Source organism: Rattus norvegicus, chromosome 14 (assembly GCF_036323735.1).
Source record: "Rattus norvegicus strain BN/NHsdMcwi chromosome 14, GRCr8, whole genome shotgun sequence".
Lineage (NCBI taxonomy): Eukaryota > Metazoa > Chordata > Mammalia > Rodentia > Muridae > Rattus > Rattus norvegicus.
Window position 1 is genome coordinate 45,831,097 of NC_086032.1, and position 15,477 is coordinate 45,846,573.

Here is a 15,477-nt window from a genome sequence, read left to right on the forward strand (position 1 = left end):
AATTATATAAATCCAGCTTATTATATATTTTAAAAAGAAAACAATTTTGTGGTTTCTTATCACCAGAGGCAGCTTCTGTAGGTCCAAATGGAATTTCCTAATGAGCATGGAAACAAATCTGTTTCTTTATTTCCTAGACACTATGTAGCTTGGCTACAAACTAGAACCGGCCAGATGTTTTCTGTTCTTCCTTGAATTCACCTGGTCTTATTACATACATTTGAATTTGGAAATAATGCATGCTTCTTCCTAAATAATATGCCTGCTTTAGTTCACAATCATTCTCTTACTAGGGTGGTTGGTGCAAAGAAAAAAGTGGCAACAAGAGGTAAAGAAATGAAAGTGATAGGTGGGTGTCAGTGCAGCCTCAGTCTTTTGACCTCGTGTCTGTATCCATAAGTGTTAGGCAGCTTGAGGACCTTACATATAAACTTCAAGGATCCAGTGAAGGTTTTAGAAATGAGAGAGTCCAAAGTAGGCTAGTAAATTGAATGAATGCATCACAAGACTGCAACTGCTATAGGGAACTGCTATCAAACATATTCAGAAAAATGCCGTGTCTTCTAATAGTGATGTGGGGAGACATTTCCAGAAAGAGTTATGAAGGTTAGAATCAAGGGTTTGGATATGGAAACTGAATGTTGATTCCTTGCTTCTTGGTGGAACTCAAGCCTGTATACTGGTTAAACTGCCAAGTCCTAAGTTCAATTTCCTCCCCATCTTCATTATTATAGTAAAAGCAGTGTCTTTTGGGCAGCCTATTCTATCTGGCTTCTTTTTAATCTACCTTCACAGATAACCACTGACTTATACTGGGTAGATTTATGTGCACTTTTGGTGTTGTATTTGTATTGTATTTGCATACATTATGTAAATGTTTTATACTTCTAAAATCTGCTCTTTCAATCAATATTATTCTGCTGACATTTTCTATTTTTGTGCATATAAAACCCCTTAATTTATTTTAATATATGTATCATTTTCTACTGGTTAATAATTCCATTTCAACACGATTAATCTTTAAGTAGGATCTCAAAATCAGTACTGTAATAAAAGACATAACTTCCTCCTAACCCTTTCAATAGCTCTGATAGTTGATTTTATAATATTTGTAATGACATTTATACTGTCAATTCTTAAAGCTTTAACATATTTAGATTATTTTAACATATTATTTCAACACTGATCAATTATTTTTAAGGTTTTATAGCTTAGAGTTAAAGATAGATATTTGGTTAGAAAGTCAACCCATCAATTTTGCGTTTCCCACAAAAATGCTGAACAGAAATGCTGAGGACAGCTCACAGATTCCCCCTATCATTTGCATAGATAATGCCTTTCCAGGAGTGTTAGTGTCAGCCATTGCTCTTCTTTCAGGTATGGGATGATTTCTTAGCTTTCTTGGCATCCCTACTACCAGGATCTCCTTGGGACTTTCTAATTATTGAAATTCATGTTCTATGTGTCATTCTTGCACAGGGTCTATGCTAATTTTCTCTGTACTGTTCCAACTTTCATATATCATATCTGCTGATGAAGTAAGCCAATCATTTGTCAATGTTTTAGCATAGAGTCCTTGTTACCTTTTAAAACTACTAAATGTCACTTTCTGTGACATACACTTATGTAGTATTATCCACAATTTGCAGATTATATCCTATAGTCATTCATAGATCTGGAATGTCTCTTATAGTGTACAATTAATATCCACTTGTGCTCTGGTATTTTTGCTGCTCTCTCTAACTCACAGTAAGCTTCATGAAATTTTCTGACAAGTCTTTGTATCACTTTAGCACATAATATGATCTCAGTAGATGTTGGCTGGTTGATTGATGGATCAACTGAATTGAATCTAAAATTCATCCTATCAAACAAAATGATTTTATCCTTTGGCAAATAAATAATACAGACAGAAGCAAGATGTTTAGAATCAAGAAAAATATAACAGTAAGAAATGCTTATAGAACTTACATGTTACCTGCCTTCTCTGTTTGGAAACTTCAAACTAGAAATATTAAGATGTTGGGACAAACGACTTGTGCAAAATGGGTCCATTTAATCATAATTTGTAATTTGAATCTTAATTCTAATCCATTTCAGATTTCCTGTTGGTAACATTAATTCTTAAATTATATGAAATTTCAAGCATGTAGAAAACTACAAAAATAATCCAAACATTCACATGCCATCACTAAGATTCAACAGATGTTAACATTTTGCCATATGTGCATCAAATCTTTTTTAAATAGCAAATGAAATATTATGGATTCCAGTAAGGTCCCCAGACCCTTGTATGTCCTTTTCTCTCTAACAAAAAACACATATATCAAAATGTTTGTATTTCTGCTGTGTGTCATGTTTCTAGAAATAGTATAAATGGACTTGGTGTTGTGCATTTCTTTGGGGCTGTGTATTCAGAAAAATACCTAATTACTAAAAGAAATCCAAGTGCAAAAAATGAAAGTTGTGACAATAGCTTAGCCAGTAAAGTGCTTGTCTTGCAAGTATGAGGACCTGAGTTCAATCTCCAGATTCAGTGCAAAACGGTTGGGCATTTGATATCGATCTGTAATCCCAGCACTGGAGAAGTACAGAGGAGAAGATCCATGGGGCTTGCTCTTTAAGCACTCCAGCTTCATGGGTAAGCTCTGGGCCAATGGGATACCCAACCACAAGAAGTGAATATAGTTTTTTTAAGATGACACTAAGAGTTACCCCCCAACATCCACACACTTGCATGTGCTCACATACAAATATGTCTGTACAAATACACTTGTGCACAAGAAATTTTAAAATGAGACATATTTTATGTGTAGTATGGACAGATTCACTGTATTTGTAATTCTTAGCACACTGAATCATTCATTTCATTGTATTGTAGAAAGCTTATTTGTTACACTGTTGTACAATTCAGAGGAAGAATGATTTCTGTCTGAGGTCATTGGCACAACTGGAGATCAGCAACAACTACTGTGAGAACAACTAAAGCAGTGAGAATCCAACCTGATATAAAGAGAGAGCTCATGTGTACCATGTCAATAGCTCACTTGTTTCTTCACATAATAAAACAGCAAATGTATATACCCTGTACTAACCAAACATATGAATCTTTAGTATTTTCTCTCTAGCTTTTCTTCCCCAACCTAAAACTAAGGCATTTCTGATTAACCTTGAAATACATATTGTTTAGAATAAAACATCTTTAAAAAAAATAAAAATCTGTGAAAATAGAACTTTTTCAAATTAAAGATTCATTAAAATCAACCTTCATTTGTGTGTATTATGTTTTACATGAATGGATTCACTCCATGTACCTTTTTAAAATTGAACTGGCTCACTGACTTTATTTTATATATTGTTCTTGCTCACATGTAGATATAGTCTACTCACTTTAACTGCTGTCAAATCTGTGGTGTGCTAATCAAGCACATTTCATTTTTCTAGAGGGTTTGTGGTGGTTCTTTTTCTTTTTAATTCAAAAAGTTGTATTTGTACTTGTGAGCAAAGTTAAAGAAAACGTTCTCCTCCATCTCTCACTGAATAGGTATAGCACCATCACCAATGTAACTAATTAGAGTGAAATTCTCGATTGCAGGATGTGTCCATCTTAAGCAAACTGCCAAGAAACAGAAAATCACGTACTCAGCCCTTCATTATCTTCTTACTTCTCTCCAGATACTGGTGCAGATGATGCTCACTTTTCTTTAGGGTTTCACCTGCTATTTCAAGTACCTTTCTAAACATTCCTTAAGACATCATCCAGTGCACACACTTATTTCTATTTCCATCCTATCTACAGTTGCTTTTTACAAGATTATTTTCTTGAGCTTTTGTAGATATTATAGTTACAAGGTATACATTTGGCATTTACCATCCACATATTTGATAGTAGCCTTCTTTCTTTTTTTTTTTTTTTTCGGAGCTGGGGACCGAACCCAGGGCCTCGAGTTTGCTAGGCAAGCGCTCTACCGCTGAGCTAAATCCCCAACCCCGATAGTAGCCTTCTAATGCTTACAATGCAAATGAAAAAATCCCATCTCCTGATGACATCATCATGTTATCCCGGAGCAGGCTAGTTATGTGTTTCTGGCATATTTAGTGTCCTCAGACCTAGAAAATTACCAGTCTTATAATAAGATATCATGTATAAATATGCTTTTTAATACATGATATAAAGTACTTGATAATAGTAATAATAATGGCTGTCTTAGTTTTCCTATTGCTGTGAAGAGACACCATGACTATCACAACTCTTATAAAGGAAAACATTTATTTGGGGTTGGCTTACAGTTTTGGAGGTTCAGTTTATTATTGTCACGATGAGAACCATGTTGGCCATGCAGGCAAACATGTTGTTGGAGAAGAAATTAAGGATTATACATCTTGATATGCAAGCAGCAGAAACAGCCATGTACTATACTGGGCGCATATGACCTCAAAGCCTCCCCCTAGTCACACTTCTTTCCACAAGGCCACACCTCCTCAAACAAGCCCACACCTTCTAATAGTGCCACTCCCTATGGACAAAGCATTCAGACACATGAGTCTTTTGGTCATTCTTATTTAAACGACCACATTAACATGTTCTTCTCTACCACATGTTATATAAATTGTATTGTTTATATTTCTTAAAATCTGTTTACTATTATGTTGTATACCTTACAGAAGAGAGCAATCTCATGTAATATTGATGTTTACTATCTCTCTTTGTTTTCTCTAGTCCTTCATTCAACCTCATGTCTGTGTAAATTAAGTCAATGAAGACATACAATAGAATCTTCTTGAAATAAAAACTCCATATCATCATGCAAAATATGCCTATATTTTAGAAACAAATATTAGTTGTTTATTTGAAATTAATCTTTTATAAAACACTGTGAATATGCTAAACGTTATACTCTGCACAAAAAGCTGTAAGCAACCCGAGAATTCTATTCCTCTTAAGTTGTTTTTAACCTGGTGGAAAGTGTTTAGAACCACATGATTATTTTCAAAAAATGAAGTTTAATTATTTTAATCACACCAAGCCATGAAACTCATGTTAGCAGTGCTTCTGGAAAAAGAGTGTGGCTTTCACTTTAGTAACTCCCCATGGAAACCATCTGAGAACATGCTGTACTCAAAATGTCAGAGACAAGAAACGAAAAACGGCCTAGAAATAGAAAAAGTTGAAGAAAAAAGAAAAGGGAGGAGAGTAAGTCAGATTCGGAGAAATGCAGAGAAGACAAGCAATCTCAATGCGCGCGCGCGCGCGCGCACACACACACACCACACACACACACACACACACATTAATAAATTGGAAACCTCAACATAAAAGTTATTTTATATTTTAAGAATTTTCAAAAAATTTACATTCATCTTTTCTTCTGAATTATATGTGTGTGTGTGTTTGTGTGTGTGTTAGTATGTGTTAGTGTATGTATTTGTGTATATATATGTGTGTGTTAGTGTGTGCTTGTTTGGTGTGGAATGTGGTTTGTGTGTGTGTTTCTCTATGTGTGTTTATGTCTCTTTGTGTATTGTGTGCTGTGGTGTGTATCTCTCAGTATGTTGTATATAATTTCCGTGTGTGTTTGTGTGTGTGTGTGTGTGTGTGTGTGTGTGCCAAAATAGAGATTACTCTAGCTTTAAGTTATTGTTTTGTTGGAATATTTTTTAGGTTCAGTCTTTTCTCTCCTTTTTCACTGATGACCAGCACAACCGTAGGGCTGACTTTCATGAATTTACAGCAGCAATCCCTGGGAGAAGAGGGTTGGTGCTGACACCTCTCTCTTCCTTCTATAATCTCCAGGAACTCATTTGTCTGTTCTCTCCTGCTGTGGCAGGCACCATGCTCCCATCTTTATAGTAACCCTTTTTAGTTAGATATGCCCACACGATGCTACTGATTTTTCTCAAATATTTCACTGTTTTCTTGTTTACTTTTTTTTATTTCCAATTAAATGACAGTTTATCATAGGCCATTAATAGCTAATAATTATACAATTATTGAACTGTAGTGGAATGGCTTAGAATAAAATGTTTGCATTTAATAACAATTGAATTCTAATAATCTCATGTCATAAATATTTGTGTTAACTAATTGCTAGCAAGAAATTTAAACAATAAGATCATTGAATATAGTAGGTTCATTGACTGTATGTGCATAAATGTTTATGTGTTCATGTTGTGTCTGTGTGTGTATCTGTGTGCAGCCACATGCACCCATGAATATGTAAGGCAACCTCATGTGTTTGTCAAGCTTCATCCTTATTTTGCTTTGTTAGATGGTATCTCCCCCTGTCCTAAAATTTGTTAAATAGATTATCTGGTTGGCCATCAATTCCCAATAATCCACTTGCCTCTGCCTCTTTTTGTGGGGGCCTTACAATTGCATGCTATCACCCTGCCATTGTGTAATAAATATTCATTATGAGAATCAACCTCAGGCCCACTTGCTTGCAAGTCAAACACTTTTCCAATTAAACTATTATTACAGCCCCTTTATACTTTGTTATTCATAGCTACATAATGCTTGGGTCAAGCAGTCATTTCATAATTGATTAGACATGCATCCTGAAAATGTGACCCTTAATTTTTCATTAATTTTGTTTTTGGAAATAGAATTTCTTCAGGCCACTCTGCCTCACTTCCAATATTTGATACTCCTGTATTAAAGCTTATTCCATCCATTTCATAGTAACCATTGGCTTCAGAGGTTTTGAGTTATGCCAAGCAACATAAACTTCTCTAGGTACTTTGAGCTTTTGTACAATAAAGAAGCATCCTGTCCACCTTAAAATTACACTCCAGCAAATGGAAAAACTCAATATTGAATAGTTACTAAATAAACCATTTTCTCAGTGTTCTGAAAGAAATTGAGGGCTGTGATAAGAAATCATGTAGGTGCCTTTAAAGATCACTTATTTATGTTTATTATAATAATTATTAAATTGTGTGTGTGTATGTGTGTGTGTGTGTGTGTGTGTGTGTGTGTGTGTGTGTGTGTGTGTCTACATGAATTTCTGTGCACCGTACTCGAGGAGTTCAGAGGAGTCACATGCATACCACAAACTGAACCTAGGTCCTCTACAAGAACAGTAAGAACTTTTGAGCTATTTTTTCATTCCCAGGGATACATCTAGGTGACACAACTCTTTCTTCTGAACAGTAAACTTATTAAGGTCTAGGAAAAACAAGAATATCAACCAACCATACACCCCAGAGCTCTCAGGACTAAACCACCAAGCAAGGAGTACACATGGAGTTATCCATGGCTCCAGCCACATGTAGCAGAGGATGGTTTTGTTAGGCATCAATAGGAGGAGAGGCCCTTGGTCCTGTGAAGTTCCTGTGTAGGGGTATGCCTGTGCAGGGAGGCAGGAGAAAGTAGGTGAGTGGGTAGGTGAGCACCCTCATGGAAGAAGGGGGAAGAGCGGTAGGATAAGGGGTTTCCAGAGGTGAAACCGGGAAAGGGGATAACATTTGAAATGTAAATACAGAAAATATCCAATTTAAAAATAACATGTGTATAATTAGATCATTTAAATAATAAACTATAAAATAAAATAAAGCATTGTTCAAAAGAAAAGAACAAAGCTGACATTACTTAGAGAACTCGTATTTCTTCATTTTTATTAATCATTTCATTTGTTTACATCTCAAATGATATCCCAATTTTTAGTTACCCCTCCACAGGACCCCCATCTCACAAACTCCCTCTCTTCCCTCCCCTTTGCCTCTATTAGTGCTCCCCTCACTCACTCTCACCCCATCCCTCCAGCATCCTTCTATGCTGGGGCATCAAGCCTCCTTCCTTTCCTACTGTCAGATAAGGCCATCCCCTGCTACTTATGTATCTGGAGCCAGGAATACCTCCCTCCCTGTACACTCTTTGGTTGATGGTCTAGTCTCTGGGAGCACTGGGTGGTCTGGCCAGCTGATTTGTTTTTCTTATGCTGTTTCAATGCCCCCCAGCTCCTCCACTCCTTCTACCATCTCCCTCACCAGGGTCCCTGAGCTCAGTCTGATAGTTGGCACAAAGCATCTACATCTGCATTGGTCAGTTGCCAACTGAACTTCCAAGGAGCAGCCACATCAGGTTCCTATGAGCAATTGCCTCTTGCCAACCGCAACAGTGTCAGGTTTGGTGTCTGCAGACAATATGGATCCCCAGGTGAGGCTGGCCCCAGATGGCCCTTCCTTCAGTCTCTGCTCAATTTTTGTTCCTGTTCTTCTTTTGGACAGAAACATTTCTGGGTTAAAAATTTTGGGATGGATGTGTGGCCACATCCCTATACTGGGGATCGGGCATGCCTATCTACTGGAGGTGATCTCTACAGGTTCTGTCTCACCTTCTTTGTTAAAATCATCTCTGTTGGGTCCTGGGAGCCTTCCATTTTCCTGACATCTGGGACGCTCCAGTGCCTATCTCCATTTCCTCATCCCCCCTGCTACATATTTTTATTCAATTTCCTGACCCACTTGTACAAGTATCTGATACTGCCCCCATATTTCCTCCCCCTCCTCTCTCTTCCAGGTTCCCCCTCCCTCTATCTCCCGGGATCATCCTGTTCCCACCTCAATGCAGGACATCCACACTGTGGTTTTCCTTACTCCTAAGATCCACATGGTCTGTGGGTTGTATCATGGGCATTGTGAGTTTGGGGGACAATATTCACTTACTAGTGAATGCATACCAAGTGTGTTCTTTTGTGATTGGGTTACCTCACTCAGGATGATATTTTCTAGTTCCATCCATTTGTCTAAGAATTTCATGAAGTCATTGTTTAATAGCTATGTAGTATTCCATTGTGTAAATGTACCACATTTTCCGTATCCATTCCTCTGTTGAAGAATGTTCCAGAGGAAAGAATCCATTTAAGTCCAGAGACAGAGTCAAAAGACAGAAGAGCAGAGCGCAAGTTAGAGAGTCAAGAAGAAGCAGATCTGGTAGGCACTTGCCAGGCACTGGGAAAAGTAAAGGCTTTTTCTGGGGATGAAATGAGAAGCCACTGGTGAGTTTTAAACATGGGAACAATGAAATCTGACTAGCATTTAAAAAAAACATACTACAGATGCTGTTAGGCCAAGTAAAAGTTTAGGTGCCAAAGAGTGGGTGATTCAACTTCTCCAAGGCTCATATGAGTTTTATTTTTATCCCAGGATAAGGCTCCTTCTTCTTGCATTCTGTTTCTCGTAGGAAATGTAGTTTATAAAACTCAGAACTACTTCTGTTTCCTGAGCATTATTTTTTTCATGCTGTCTGTCTGATTTTTCATAAATGAAATGCAACAAGGTTTAGCATCCATACAAAATTAATGATTAGCCAGATAACACAGAGGTTTCTTGGATTTTTTAAAGACCCACACTATCCCTGCAGTTTGATTGGTTTATCAGAAACAAATCTGTAGTGCCTTTGAGACAGGGAGGGAGTATTTTGTTTCTTTCCAGTTCTGAGACATGTATCTGCACTGGCTAGCTGGACTTTAGATTTATATTCTCTCATGTGAAGGTGGTCTAGAAAATAAGTCATCAAATGGAGACTGTTAAGTGCTAGCTAACACTTCATTCTGAGGGACCATCCTGGATTGTACAGTATTTTTAATCATTAGCTCTGCATTCTACCTATACAACCCAGTTATCTTTTTCAGGTAATCAAAATGTCTGCAGACACAGAAAAGATGCTTTTGCTCACATGCTGGGAGGCAGGGTGCAAAATCATTGACATTTGAGAACTAGGAGTCTAGAAAATCTTCATAGTTCTCCCTTTGCACTTGAACTTTAAATGCATTGGGAACCCTATCAAAAGTCAGAGACTGTTGCACTTTGGTATTTTGTGTTATTTATGAAGACATTTTCTGCAAAGAAATGTTGAGCTTCCCCCAAGCCTTTTCCTTCTTCATTACTATGACACCAACTTCTTCTCTTGAAGTAACTCTTATCACAAAGCAGAGTCTTATTAGCACAATAGGTAGACTGAAACTTTCAACATTGGTGCTCATGGAATCAAGGGTTGTTTACCCTGCAGGTATATAATTTCCATCTGTATTTGAGTATCTACGATTCATTAAGGGAACATATCTGTGCATTTGACTACAAAGCAATTTGAAACAAATCCAAATAAAGACACTTAATACTTCTCAGCTGCCACAATTTTCTTCAAATTGGGGCTTCTTTTCATTTTTCTCCAATAATGTATATAAAAGTTAAGTGACTCTCACTCAAACTTCAAAATTCTGTCGTCCATATTCTCATCAAGTGTCTGCCTTTTCAGGATGATGCTTCTGCAGGCTCAAGCTGGTTATTCCTGACATAGTCTTGAATATTTGATGTCTGCTATCTTGGGGTGTCTCCTTATACTCTCCCTTTGGAAGCATTTTTATGTGTTCTTTGCCTGAGAATGCTACCTGGAAGCCTTGACACTCAAAACATATTCCAGAATCAGGGAATTTGGCTTTGATCTTAAGCTATAAGCTCATGTATACTCTGGCTGACCACAAAAACTAAAGTGTTTGGTTTAGAGGCTACAGATTTTGTAAGACAAAGATGATACCCTGTTAGAACAGTTACAGAGTTACTAGAAGTATTTCTATTTACAATACAACGTATAGAGAAAGGCAAAATTCCAAAACTTGCTTAATAAAATAGTCAGAAAAGAGAAAGATGTATGTCATTGGTTTTTCAATGAATACTACTGTCTATCTATCTATCTATCTATCTATCTATCTATCTATCTATCTATCTATCTATATGCATATATATGATCATATATACTGCTAATTTATTATGTATCTGAAGATAACCTTGTACTTCTGATCTTCTTGCTTCTACCTTCACAGAACTGTGATTAAAGGTGTGTGCAATGTCTGATGGTTTATATGGTCCTAGGGATCAAATTCAGGACCTTATGTATACATAAGGGAAAACCTTCTCCACCTGAACCTTACTTCCAACCTCTTTCTTCATTCTTACACATTGATCTTCTTTGATGGACTAGAAAATAACTATAACCACTGTTTATATGTCTTTTTTGAGTGTGCAAATGTCTGTGTGTGTATGTGTGTGTTTGTGTGTTTGTGTGTATGTGTGCATACACAACAGCAGTGGCTAGCTAATATTTTCTTTAAATTATTTTCATTTTAGTTTTTGGGCAGGCCTCTCACCACACCTGGATCTTATCAATTTGGCAAAAAATGTTAGTCTGCCAATAGGTCTCTCTCTCTCTCTCTCTCTCTCTCTCTCTCTCTCTCTCTCTCTCTCTCTCTCTCTCAGTGTGGATTTCATGTAGGGATAGTCATTGGTGTGCCATTCCGTTAACTTCCTGTAAATCTCTCTTGTCGAAGTCTTCTAGCTCTTCCCAGAGATGTCCTCCTTCACCAAACCCAGTTCTTTCTGGCTTAATTCTCCCCACACTTGATCTCTCTTGTTTCCCTCCCTACCTGCCTGTCCCAATCAGGTCCCTCACTTCATCTACCCCAAGATGTCATTTTAGTGATATTCAACTATCCTCAATGGGTCCTGCTTATAACTTAGTTCTATTGGGTCTATGGAGAATGTAATGGTTATCCTTGTAATTTATGGCTAATATCCACTTATAAGTGAGTACATATCCTTTTGGGTCATGATGATATTTTCTAGTTCCATCCATTTGCCTGCAATTTTCACGATGACCTTGTTTTTAATGGCTCAGAAGTATTCCATTGTGTAGATGTACCACATTTTCTTTGCCATTCTTCAATTGAGGGGCATTTAGGCTATATATAGTTTCTGGCTATTAAGAATAAAGTTGTTATGAAAATAGTGGAGCAAGTGTTCTTGTGGTATGCTAGAGCCTTTTTTGGGTATATGCCCAGGAGTGGTATACCTGGGTGTTGAGGTAAAACTATTCCCAATTTTTTGAGAAACTGCTAAATTGAGTTCCAAAGTTGTTGTACACATTTGATCTCCCATCAGTAATGGAGAGATGTCTTCCCTGACTCACATCCTAGTCACCATGTACTGAGCCATCCTGACATGTATAAGATGAAATGTTGAACATTTTATTTAAGTGTTTCTAAGCCATTAGATATTCCTCTGTCAAGAGTTCTCTATTTATCTCTACACATTTTAATTGAGTTATTTACTTTATTCATATCTAATTTCTTGAGTTCTTTATAAATTTTGGATATCAACCCCTGACAGATGTAGGGTTGATAACGATCTTTTCCCATTCTATAAGCTGCTGTTACATCCTATTGAGAGTGTCGTTTGCCTGACAGAAGATTTTCCATTTCATGAGATCCTATTTATTAATAGTTGATATTAGTACCTGAGCTGTTGGATTTCTGTTCATGAAGTGGTCTCCTAAGGTTATTCCTTACTGTATCATCTATCAGATTTAGTATATCTGGTTTTATGTTGAGATCTTTGATCCTCTGGGACTTGAATTTTGTGCAGGATGATAGATGTAGATTTATTTGCATTCTTCTACATGCAGACACCCAGTTAGACCAGCACTAATTTTTTAAGATGCTCTCAAGAGAAATAATATCAATACTCCTCAAATTATTCCACAAAGTAGGAACAGAAGGAGCATTTCTAATCTCATTCTATGAAACCACAGTTACCATGAAACCTATACCACACAAAGAGAATTTCAGATTAATTTCCCTTATGAACATTGACACACAATGCTCAATAAAATACTCACAAACCAAATACAAGAACACATTAAAAATATTATCCACCATGACCAAGTAGACTTCACTCCAAGAATGTAGGGATAATTCAACATACCACAATTCATCCATAAAATCCACCATACAAAAAAATTGAAAGAAAAAAAAAACACATGATTATCTTGCTAGATGCTGAAAAATTCTATGAAAAAATCCAAAACTTCTTCATAATAAAATATTGGGTAAATCAAGGACACAAGGTACACATGTAAACATAATAAAGGCAATATACAACAAGATGGTAGGCAACTTCAAATTAAAGAGAGGAAAACTTAAAGCAATTTCACCAAAATCAGGGAGAAGTTAAGGCTACACACTTTCCCCATATCTATTTAAATTGTACTTGAAGTTTTAGTTAGAGCAATGATACTACAACTAAAGGAGATCAAGAGGGTACATATTAGAAAGGAAGAAGTAATATCATTGCTATTCCCAGATGATATGATAGTATATATAAAGACTCCAAAAATTCCACCAGAGAACTCCTACAGATGATAAAGACCCTCACAAAAGTGCCTGGACACAAAATTAACTAAAAGATGAAGTAACCTTTATTTATATAGACAATAAATAGACCAAAAAAGAAATAAAAAAACAACACCCTTCACAATAGTAGCAAACAATATGAAATATCTTGGTGTAACACAAGACCTTCATTCTTTGAAGATAGAAATTGAATAAGATATCAGAAGTTGGAAAGATATCCCATTCTCATGAATTAGTAAGACTGATGTAGTAAAAATGTCCCTCTTACCAAAAGTAATCTACAGATTCAACAAAATTTCCAATACATATTTTACAGACCTTGAAAAACAATACTCAACTTAGTATGGAAAAACAAACAAACAAACAAACAAACAAAAAACAAAAAACCTCAAGATAGTTAAATAATCCTATAGAATAAAAAAACTTCTAGAGGTATCATCATTCCTGATTTCAAACTGTATTATAGAGCAATAGTATTAAAATCTACATGGTACTGACATTAAACAGACAGGTTAGTCAATTGAATCAAATGTAAGACTGCTCCCTGGAGCCAAGAATGCATTAGTTCTCTCAGGAAAGCAGCAGTGGTAAAATCATTGACAATTTGGGGGAGAGTACTAAATTCTGTAAGGGCTAAATGTATCTTTCCCTTTGTAATATGTAACTCTTTGCTATTCTGGGGCCAGAAACCACTGGTTTGGGGGGATTAGCACCTACTGTTTACTAGCAAGGGATTAAGTAAAGAAGTGATTACTCTGGGTTTTTAGTTTTTTATTCTGAAGTTGCTCAATGATCAATAATGATCACAGAGAGGCTCAGAATTTTGTTAACTCTTTGTGATCCAGGAAGAGAAAGTCACATATGCAGAAAGAAAATCTGTTAAACAGACAGTATGCACAGGTACACACACTCATATGCATACACATTCTGAGCAGGACAAACCACCTGTCTCATGAACTCCACAAGTGTTTATGCATACATACACACACCTATACTTACACACACACACACACACACACACACACACACACACACACACACACACTTGGTGGATGGAGCAAAAGTCCTCAGGAGAAAGTTCCACTGCGCAAGCACCATCACAGAAAAACCTCATTCTTTCTGGGTGAAAAATAAGCTCCAACCTTTATTGCTCAGAGATACAAAAAAAAGCTTCTCTTTTTACAGCTGAATGTAAGAAAAAGCCTCATCTCTCTATTAGTGAAAGAAAAAGAAAGCTCCCTGATAAGAAAAAAAAACTTATGGTAAGAAAAGATCTGAAATTAAGAAAAAATCCAAAGTAAAAAGAAAGCCTCTTCTTTATTGTTCTTCTTAATTCTTATACTACTCTCAGGATAAGTGATCACATGGTTTTCTAAGTATTATTACTTTCCAAATGTTCATCATAAATCAAATAAGGAGTAGCAGCAGAAATGTTTACATTTTTCCATTGAGATCAGTTCCTAAACATTCATTATCTATCTTCTAGCTCTGTAAGATTATTAAAAGTTTAAGGCAATAATTTTTATCTTATAAGTCAGCACCAGTTTCTCAAAAGGCAAACCATCTGCTTCATGTCTCTTTTGTTTTGAAGTTTTGTATAGATAAATCGTATCAATATTTATTTTCTGCCCTTCTACCTATAATAAATTGTCCACTCCCAGTGTATGATCTTTAATTATCTGATAATAGTTTCACAGCTAACCTAGAAGGAATGTATTCCTGGTTGTCAATTTGTTTCAAGCCTGTTTCTTATCCTAGTGCAATTAGTCTGATACATGAAATTTTATAGACCTCCAATTGCAGTTTTTGTACTATAGAGGGTCACAAATTACTTGTATAAATGTAGAAATTCTATAAAATCATTATTAGGAATTATGAAATCATCAATTTGTCTTCACAGCATAGCTAAAAGAGAGTACATATTAGACAATCTGCAATAAATCTGTCCAATAGAGTGGACTAAGCCCAGGAATTTTTAGACTATTTAATATTGATAAGAAAGGCATATCAATAGCAAGATTCAATCCTGGGATGAAGTCTCTGTGGGCTTGCCTCTCAGAGCTCACCCATTACAGGCCATGCAAAACTGATGGGCCATCTCTGAGAAAGTCATCTACTAGCCTTTAGCCTTTCATATACAGCTCCTCACAGAAGACCTAGAAATAAATCCCAAAAACCTAAAGTCACATGATTTTTGACAAAAAATCCAAAACTGTATAATGAACAAAAAACACCATTCTCAATAAATGCTGCTGGTTTATTCAAATGCATTCATGTAGAAGAATACAAC

General features: G+C 36.2%; 1 non-coding gene across 1 annotated transcript; it reads right to left on the reverse strand.

The window, feature by feature from the left end:
- Window positions 1-1,435: 1,435 nt before the first annotated feature.
- Window positions 1,436-1,538, reverse strand: LOC120096759 (U6 spliceosomal RNA). The gene has a single exon (XR_005493600.1). It is a non-coding gene; the product is annotated as a U6 spliceosomal RNA (small nuclear RNA).
- Between the last annotated feature and the right edge of the window lie 13,939 nt (window positions 1,539-15,477).